The 10,639-nt window shown below is 43.3% G+C and overlaps 1 pseudogene; it reads right to left on the reverse strand.

Moving 5' to 3' along the window:
- Positions 1 to 8,507: 8,507 nt before the first annotated feature.
- Positions 8,508 to 9,868, reverse strand: LOC145348674 (cartilage-associated protein pseudogene; annotated as a pseudogene).
- Positions 9,869 to 10,639: the final 771 nt, after the last annotated feature.

Genomic DNA, 10,639 nt, shown 5'->3' on the forward strand with positions numbered 1-10,639 from the left:
CCTGGGTGGAATTGTGTTCAGCGCAGGCTCGATGGGCCGATGGGCCTTTTGCTGCATTGTAGGGTTCTATGATTCAACAATGTGCAGTTCAGCAAGAAAAATCCGTTCCTCCGCAGTTTTTGTTTGGAAATAAGGGCAAACGGGAGGCAGGTAGTTCTCATCACAAAGCAGACTTCAAAGAACAATTTGGAGGAACATAAGAAAGTAGAAAGTAGGAGCAGAAATAGTCCATCTGGCCCCTCGAGCCTGCTCCACCATTCAATAAGATCATGGTTGACCTTTTCGTGGGCTCAGCTCCATTTGCTCGCCCTCTCACCATGACCCTTAATTCCTTTACTGTTCAAAAAATGTTCTATCCTTGCCGTAAAAACATTCAATGAGGTAGCCTCAACTGTTTCACTGGGCAAAGAATTCCAAAGACTCACAAACCTTTCGGTGAAGAAGTTCCTTTTCAAGTCATTCTTAAATCTGCTTCCCCTTATTTCGAGACTATGTCCCCTAGTTTTGGTTTCATTCTCAAGTGGAAACAACTTCTCTGCATCTATCTTATCTTTTCCTTTCATAATCGTATCTGTTTCTGTGAGATCGACACTCATTCTTTAAATTCCAATGAGTATTGCCCCTGTCTACTCAATCTCTCCTCATAAGCCAAATATCTCAACTCTGGAATCAACCTAGTGAATCTGTTCTGCACTCCCTCCAGTGCCAATATGGCCTTCTCTCAAGTAAGGACAGCAAAACTGTACACAGTACACCACGTGTGGCCTCAAAAGCACCTTACACAGCTGCAGCACAACCTCACTCTTTTTAAACTGCATCTCTTTAGCAATGAAGGACAAAATTCAATTTGCCTTCTTAATTAGCTGCTGCACCGGCAAACCAACTCCTTGAGATTCCTGCACAACGACACCCAGGTCCCTCTGCACAGCAGCTTTTTTGCATTTTTTTTTACCATTTAAATAATAGTCCATTTTGCTGTTATTGGTACCAAAATGAATGACCACACATTTACCAACATTGTGCTCCATCTTCCAGCCCCTCACCCACTCACTTAGATTATCTATATCCCTTTGCAGGCTTTCAGCATCTTCTGTACAGTTTGCTTTTCCACCCATTTTAGTGTCATCTGTGATTTTTGACACACCAGACTTGCTCCCGAACTCCAAGTCATCTGGGTACAGGTATATATATATATATATATATATATATATATATATATAACTATATGAGTTACGGTTAGACCCATGAATAATGAGAGGAAGTATAATCCCATGATCCTGAAAGGGAAGTATAATATGGAATCAGTTAAATAAGAAATGATCAGTTCAGTGGAGGATATGTGTGAGTGACCAGCACGGTAGTTACTTCAGATGACATTGGTGAGGCAGGAATGATACGTTTTCAAGTGTAGTATCCGTTATAGAACACAGTATGACATAGTGTTACATATTTTAATCATGTAAAGTATATTTTCAATTATAAGTGATGCAGCTATTTATAAGTAATGGATAGACACCAAGCTGTCATTAGAGGCAATATTGCATGAGTTTCAAAATACAGATTCTTCATTATGAATTGACCTGACTCATAATCGTCGACTAGAAAAAGTGGAAAACATGTTTGGAAGTCACAACACAATTATTTCGGATGACAAAATGTAATTTGTGGCCAAAATCAACCAAAATGATAAGGGGAACTTTGAAAATTCAGAAATTCGAATTTTATCTCAAACCCGAGTAACATTTTCAATTCAGTGCAACCAGTGGAACAATTCAGAGCAGACCCAAAAAAAAGATGTTTCCGGCTGGCTTACGCAGAGAAAGGGTGAGAAAATTTAAAAGATGGTTGTATGGTACGAAGGACAACAAATATGCTGCGTAGGACACTGGCAATGGGCCGATGATAGTTCAGGCATGGGGCCATTTTTGGTAACCAAGAGGCCATTACCAATAAGGGTGGGCAACAACCCCTTCTCCATGATCGTCCCCACTACTAGTGTTCTGCAAGGTTGTGCCTTCCGCACCTATCTATACTCCTCATTTTCCTTTGAGTGCACAGCCAAAATCCGTTCCAAATTGGTTTTCAAGTTTGCTGCCGACACCCCTATTGTGGATCGGATTTGGAACAATGACAAGATGCAGTGCAGGAAAGAGGAATGTAACCTAGGGAACTGAGACGACGACAATACCCTTTCCTGCAATGTCAGCAAAATGAAGTGGATGGTCATCGACTTCAGGAAGACTACTGGAGGTATGGGCCTGTCTACATCAAATAGGTGGAAATAGAAATGTTCGCGAGCATCAAGTTTTCAGATGTCCAGATCACCAGTAAAATTTTATTGTTCCTCCGTGTAGGCACCATAGTTAAGACAGCTTACTAATGCCTCTACCCCACCAGGAAAGAAAACAAATTTGGCACGTCCTTTTACAATTCACACCAACATCTCTTGTTGCAACAAGGGAAACATTACATATGTTTGTAATAGCGCTTATTGTGGCTTCTGCTCTGTCAAAGAAAATAAGAAACAATAGGGGTCATGAAATCTAATCCAAGTCTAATCCTCAAACCAGCCTCCGATCCATTGACACTGTCCAATCTTCCCCTCGACATAGGAAGGACAATCAGCATATTGGTGGGTTTCAGGCACCTTGGGCATACATTCTTCCAATTTCCCTCAAAGTGAAAAAGATAGAAGTTTGAGAACACGGACCAATCGAATCTCAACACCTTCTTCCCTGCTACCTTGAGACTTTAAAAGGATCTACCTCACATGAGGTTGATCTGGCTCTGCACTCTAGCTAATACTGTGACCTACATTCAGCATCTTTTCTGTCCTCCCATACGTACGGCTTGCATTCTCTCTGTGGCACGCAAGACATAATATTTCCCCTGTATACATGTGACAATGATCACTCGAATCAAATCAAATCAACCGATGATTAGACAGCTCGGTCAATCGCCGGATTCAGACACAACTATGAGATGGGAATATCTAAGGATCATATAGCCTGTGATGAATGACATGACAAGGCACTGAATCAATGATTCATTCCCATATCAAGGGTGAATATAATTGATCTTGAGGAGGAAAAGTTTTCTCCTCTCTGGAGGCATGGTGCTGGAATGGAAGGAATGTGCAGTTTACAGGGAAAAAAAGAACGAGAACATAAAAACGATTTCGTTATGAATCTGAAACCAAAATTATCTGCATGTCCTTCATTTTCATCTAAGGTCCTAATTGTAGAGAGTAATATTTGCAATACACGTCCCCCGCTTGCCATTAAAAATTTCGGCATGTTGTTCTCCGTAAGAGCTTCTACATCACCTGTAAATAAAGTAAGTTATTTCCGCTTGGTAGCATAATCAAGCAGCGAACTCACCAATCAGTTGGTCTTTCAGTCTTTGAATTTCTGAAACAAGATGAAATGCTGCTCAGACCTTGAGAGAGATAAAAAATCGCCATTCACTTTATCGAAAAAAACACAAAGAGGAGGAAAAAGTACTTGGAATTTTGTACATGTATCTATGATTTCATAATATAATATAATATAGTAACGGCTGTAATTATAACGTGTTTATCTAGGCCAGTCAATTCAGCAGCGTAGCCTAGGGCGCAAGGGTACATTTTTAAAAGGCTCAGCAAACCATTAACCGCTACATTCTGGAACAACATGTGCCTTACATAGGTCGGCAATTTCAGAATCCAGAAGAGAACACCTTGCGCGCGTACGCGCAGGCTTCTATAGGTCGGCAAGTTTCCTGGGCATACTCCCGTTCCTCCCCGATGTCCCTGTATCGGGGGAAAAGCAGGGAAGACAAGTATAAAAAGGACAATTGACAAGTGCTGCCGTCGCTGTGAAAATTAATGGTAAGTTCAGTCTCTTAGAGAACCAAAGCATCAAGGCATTCCATTCTCATTTTGCCTGCCAGTGAATGGCAATATTAAAGCGAAGAAAGACAGAATCCTTCTCATTAAATACCACATAAAATCAACCGTTCAAAGCACACTGCCGTCTCAAACGCTCGCCCCCTTGCCCTCAACGTCACGACCGTGTTCCTTGCCGCTGTGTTGAATGCGTCCAGGCCGAGAATGGAGAGGAGCGCTGGAAAATAACTAAAAATATAGGGTCCAATCACAAAATGCTGATCACAGTGACATTCATTTGTCACGAGTTGTCTCAACTTCCTACTCGCCGCTATCGGCCCAAGGAACTTACGGATGCGCTTCAGACTCCGGGCAATAATTCAAGAAACCGGAACATGTCCTGGTTGCTATCCAACGCTGTAGTTTCTATAATTCCTTGCTGATAGTGACGGGGTGGGCAGTAACCTCCGAGAATGATAGCGCAATCTGCAGGGCCAGTGACCAGCGGGAATAGGAATGATGATTACTATCCATGTTGCTGGCTTTGTATAAGAGTACGTCTAAATGGAGTTGCCTCCGACCATAGCTGTATCTTAAAAAAAAGAAGGCTGAACCTATTACAGCTGTCAATCTGGAGCTGCTGTTGAGGCTGGAGCCGAATTCCAAGTGACGTCAGCGGCAGTCGGCCTCCGTCTGTGGCAGGCAGGAGGAGCGGGAGAGAGAGGTGCTGGCGGCTGGAGCTGGAAGATGTTAGTCTCGTGAAACGCACTGGACTGCAAGAATCGCTTCAAGAAAGGTAGTGGTATCATTTTTCACAGGCTTCCTATTTCAAGACCCGACCTCATGGCAAAATGGATGACAGCTGTAGCACAGGAAAACTGGATGCCATCACCGAGAGCAACTCTCTGTAGTTGTCTGTTCACAAAATATTTTTTGAGGCTTGAGCAAATGAATGATGCGGGAGAACTGGCTCGCTGCCTCAGAAATTAATGCGGACGCTTTTAATCGAAAAGTAGACTTGTGACAGCATCGTTCAGGCTTCTGAGACAGACTTCCAAAGGCACCGAAAAACGTCATACGCACACTGTCTCCAAGTAGGTATAAGAACATAAGAACATAAGAAATAGGAGCAGGAGTAGGCCATCTAGCCCTTCGAGCCTGCCCCGCCATTCAATAAGATCATGGCTGATCTGTCGCGGCTCAGTTCCACATTCCCGCCCTGCCCCATAACCCTTAATCCCCTCTCTTATCAAAAACCCATCAACCCGCGTCTTAAAAATATTTAGCGAAGCAGCCTCCACCACTTCAACGGGCAGAGAATTCCAGAGATTCACCACCCTTTGAGTGAAGAAGTTCCTCCTCAACTCCGTTCTAAACCGCCCCCCCCCCCCTTTATCTTGAGGCTGTGCCCCCTGGTCCTACTGTCTTTTTTGAGCGGGAAGAGTCTCTCCACCTCTATTGTATCCATCCCATTCGTCATCTTATACGTCTCAATGAGATCTCCCCTCATTCTTCTAAACTCTAACGAGTACAAGCCTAGTTTATTCAGCCTCTCCTTATAGCTCAACCCCCTCAACTCCGGTATCAGCCTAGTAAACCTCCTCTGCACTCCCTCCAAGGCCAAAATATCTTTGCGCAGGTGCGGCGCCCAAAACTGCACACAGTACTCCAGCTGCGGCCTCACCAATGCCCTATACAGCTGCAGCAAGACCTCCCTACTTTTATATTCAATCCCCCTCGCTATGAAGGCCAGCATCCCATTCGCCTTCCTGACCACCTGCTGCACCTGCAAGCTGGGTTTTTGCGACTCATGCATAAGGACCCCGAGGTCCCTCTGCACCGCCGCCTGCTGCAGTTTTTCGCCCCGTAAGTAATAGTCCTTCCTACCATTATTCCTACCAAAGTGGACCACCTCACACTTTCCAACATTAAATTCCATTTGCCATTTCCTGGCCCATTCGCCCAGCTAATCTAGATCCTTCCGCAGACTCTCCACACCCTCCGCACAATTTGCCGTTCCACCAATCTTGGTGTCATCAGCAAATTTCGACACCCTACACTCGGTTCCCTCCTCCAGATCATCTATATAAATGGTAAATAGCTGAGGCCCCAGCACCGACCCCTGGGGCACTCCACTAGTCACCATCCGCCAATCCGAATAGCACCCGTTGACCCCGACTCTCTGCCTCCTATTTGACAACCAATCCTCTATCCACACTAACACCCTACCCCCAACTCCATGTCCCTCGACCTTCTGCAATAACCTCTTGTGAGGTACTTTGTCAAACGCCTTCTGAAAATCTAGAAAGACCACATCCACCGGCTCTCCTCTATCCACTGCCCTAGACACATCCTCATAGAACTCCAGTAAATTTGTCAGACACGACTTCTCTTTAATGAAACCGTGCTGCGTCTGCTCTATCAAGCAATTCCCTTCAAGATGCCTTGCAATTTCCTCCTTAATGACAGATTCTAACATTTTACCTACCACAGACATTAAACTAACCGGCCTATAATTCCCTGCCTTTTGCCTGGCACCCTTCTTAAACAACGGCGTAACATTTGCCGTTTTCCAATCTTCCGGCACTTCCCCAGAATCCAGCGACGTCTGGAAAATAACCACCAAGGCATCCACTATCACCTCCGTCATTTCTTTCAGAACCCTCGGATGCATTCCATCCGGTCCTGGGGACTTGTCCACAATCAGCCCCTCCAGTCTGTCAAGCACCGCCTCTCTAGTAACAGTAATGTCATTAAGACCCTCCAGTCCTACCACCTTTCCATCGCTAACACCCGGCAAATTATTCACGTCCTCCTCCGTGAAGGCAGAAACAAAAAAGTTATTCATACCTTAACCATATCCCCACCCCCTACCAGTAGGTCCCCTTTCACATCCTCTAAAGGACCAACGTTCACCCTAGCCAGCCTCTTCCTTTTTATATATTTATAAAAACTCTTGCTATCCTTTTTTATATTAAGCGCTAGCCCAGCTTCATAGTTTCTTTTTTTTTAAAGGTTAAAAACATTTTTATTAGTTTAAGGCACCCAGTCAGTTGTACAGATTCTTATCATTTTTTAAAAAATACATTTGAACACAATGGCTGTAGTGTATGAAGAAAGATTAATATGGTTACATTAATATGATTCATGTAACAAAAACAGGATTTACCACAAGAATGTTGCAGTTTACAGTCCAGACGTTGTGAGCAGAGACAGAGGAAGACTCCATACCATATCATGGGGGAGCATGAATGATTGACTGTCCACTTCATTGTCTGACAATTTGCTTTAAATTATCAAAAATAAATCTTAAAAAAAGTTAAATATATTGATGTTATTTCTTTTCTGTTTGTTCAAGCAATTTGGATTATACATAAAAAGATAGCTTGTGACCCCAGGTAAACATGGAAAGAATTTAAAGGAAAGCTTTGAGGGTTTTTCTTGGTTGAGATGGCTGGAAGTGACCAACAAAGATTTGCATTATGCAATTCTCAGTAATGCACACTACCCAGCAATTTAAAATGGCCACCAATTTACTTTTTTCTTAAACACGGTTTGGGCTCCATAAAGATTGCAGATTATTCAGGTTATCAAAACAGTAGTTGTTTTGTGAGGATTTCTAATTGTACAGCGAGTTTACACTGTGTTATTCAATCCATCCGAGACTGTGTAAAAGGGGCTGCTGTTTAAAGCATGGCTCACAACCAAATATCCAGACACAGGGCAGCTGCAGTGAAGGATTAGTTGTGGGTTTTTCACACTGACTCTCTACAAACAGCATCAAGGGTCTATGTTCAAACATTAATAAATGAGTCAATGTTTTCTCTGGCATTGAAGCAGTACCACTAGTGAAAGCTGGAGGCAAAGTACGAAATAAGTTTGGTTTAAGTTTTTGCAGTAGAATTATAATCAGTACACATTTCTGCATTTCCCATCTATGTTATTCTTAGTTGTATTTTTAATGAAAATTACATCCAGACTTTGTTTAACATCTTACAACAAATATTCTTCCTTTTGGTGCTCAATAATCATACAAGATTCCATTCTAAACGAGTATTTTCCCAATATTATGAGGTTCCCGTCAATCAGCACAAATAGCATCTCCAGTTTCCACTGGTAATCCAGATCGGCGTGAAGGATAATTAAGTATGAACAGCAATCACAGAGTGATGCTTCTCTCCAGTCTGAACGCAGAAGCAAGTTTTTATGATTGATTCCACTCCTGCCAAACACGACATGATCCTGGGGCTAATTCAGGACAACACTCAACCATCAAACCAACCAAGTTTGTACAGAGACAGGAAGTCAGTTAAACCGACTAAACACAGTCTGTGTGCCAACTATATTTAAACGTCATTTTAGATCATGTAGGAAAAAGAATAAACATCCTTTTAAGGAAAGCCTCTACATTCAACCATTACAAACACTGGCACAATAGTCCAATCATGTTGGAAGAGCAGACTGGGAGAGCTATGAAGGAGACAAGTAGTTATGAAGCAACAGTTTTCAGCCATAGTCTATTCCTCATGCAATTTGAAGAATGAATAATGGAATCTAACTGTAAAACTGAACAAAAGCTCAAAGCTAAGAAATGTCTATTAAATAATAAAAGGCACATTTCAGAAAGGATGTTACAGAGCTGCCACTGAAACACCGACAAACTAACAGAGGTGGATTTAAAAAGAATCCACGACTTTAAGCAGCTATGGGAAGGGTTCAGGATTTGGGGACATTATCCTGAGTTGAGGCAGCCAGAGAAAGCAATCCACTTTTGATCAATGCAGCTCTTGTACAGATTTTGTTCTATTGCTGAGGTTAACTGTCAGCAGTTTCCAGGAGATCGTCAATATATTCCAGAACTTCATCTTCATCATCAGCTTGTAGATGCTGTTTAACAAATTCATACATTTGCAACTGGAACTTGGTCTGATTGTAATACCGCACAGCTTCTGGTCTGGGCAGGAAATCTTCCTCTGTCAGGCCCCATTTTTCCTTATGATACTGGTAATACACCAAATTCTGCTTCATCACAGAATCTTCAGGGTCAAACAACAAGTACGTCACTACACATGGAGCTGCATTCTTCATATTCTCAAGTTTATAGTAAGCAAACTGCAGATAGTGGTACATTGTAGCTCCAAATTTCTCCACAAAAAACCCTCCAATGACTGGGGTTAATTCATGTTCACACTTCACTTTGCATTGCAAAACTTCAGCGTAATGTTCTGCTATTGAAGGGTAGAAATCTTTAAATTCCTTCATCTCTCGTGAACCCTCACTGGCAGCGATGCACTCATCATACGTCTTGAGGTATTCAGGGATGGCTAGCTCCATGTCTGTGATAGACGTTGGGTAGTTCTCACCATTGTAAGCTTTGACAGCTCGGATAAATAGATTCTCATAATTTTTCATTTCCAAGTCATTCATGAACTCATCAGAATCTGGCAAAGATTTGTAGTAAGCCATGTTCTGCTGCATCATTGAATCATCAGGATGCCTCTGAAGGAGGGTATGAGCTGCTGATATGGCTTTAGGAACATTCTGGACCTTAAAATAAGAAAACTGCAGATATTTGTAAACCTCCCGCTTCTCGAAGTCCTCCACAGTTTCTCTGCTGGCCTGAGACTGCCGGAAAGCGGGCAGACCCTGCTTACAGCGGCGGAGACACCGGGCTCTCTTCATGATGCTACTGAATAGCTGCAGCTCGGGGAAGCCGCGGAACCGCTCCGCCCGGTCGGGCAGCACCGAGCTGCAGTTGAGGTTACAGAAAGCCTCGCTGTCCCGGAGCAGGCGATGCAGTCGGAGGCTCATCTCCAGGTAGTCCACACTCTCCTGCCAGTTCTCCGCCGTGTACTGGTCCAGCGCATGTCGGTACGCCGAATCCAGCGGCATCAACTCATCCCGAGGGAAGCTGCGGAAACTGTAGCGCTCATATTGAGCCCGAGCAGCGCCGACCCACAACAACAGCAATAGCAGAGTAGCCTGCCACACCATCTCCCTCATCCCGCTCCGCCACATTTCCCAGCTGACCCTGCCTATCCCAGCATCCCCAATGCTGATTGACACTGCAAACAGCCAATCAGCGGAGACCTCAGCTCTCGACTTCTAACTGGGGGAGGGTCGAGGCCGAGAAGTTCCATCGACCTGGAGAACATTTCTTCTTTGGGCGCGATCTGTAAAATAATAATAATACTGGCCACATCAAGAATGTTGCTTCGATTCATCCACAAATGTAACCCGGAGTCAGGACGGCTGTGCTGAGCTTCATATATGCTTCATATATGCTGTTATCACTGCGCTACTTCCAAACTCCATACACCAATGTTGCCTCTAAAGGAGAGCGAGTATATTGGCCAACCTCATAGTCCACAGAAATGTCGCAATATTTTTTTTTATTTTGAGAGGTCAGTGAAAAATGCTCGGTACAGCCTACAGCCTACTCTGAGTTTTTTTTTACCTGTTAACTTAAGGGTTGCACGAAAATATCTTCATTCCAACAAAGTTACTGAACGAGATTCACACAGCTAAAATTCTGTTTCTGTTTTGTCCCCTATAAGTACCTCTGTCTTTATGTCTCAGGTCGTCTTCTGTTGTGATAAAAGGAAGAAGTATTAAGGCTCACGTCAGGTGTGTTTGACAGTAGTTCAAAAAAACTGTGAATCTAAGATGCGCTGAAGCGCTCGATGTTTCATTGAAATTACCTTTTTCCCCTAAAGTTATATTGGCAGCATTTCACTTATTTACTTGACTCTGCACCGTGACGTTGAGAAGTTC

The sequence above is a fragment of the Carcharhinus amblyrhynchos genome, chromosome 9 (assembly GCF_965287045.1).
Source record: "Carcharhinus amblyrhynchos chromosome 9, sCarAmb.v2.hapA, whole genome shotgun sequence".
Lineage (NCBI taxonomy): Eukaryota > Metazoa > Chordata > Chondrichthyes > Carcharhiniformes > Carcharhinidae > Carcharhinus > Carcharhinus amblyrhynchos.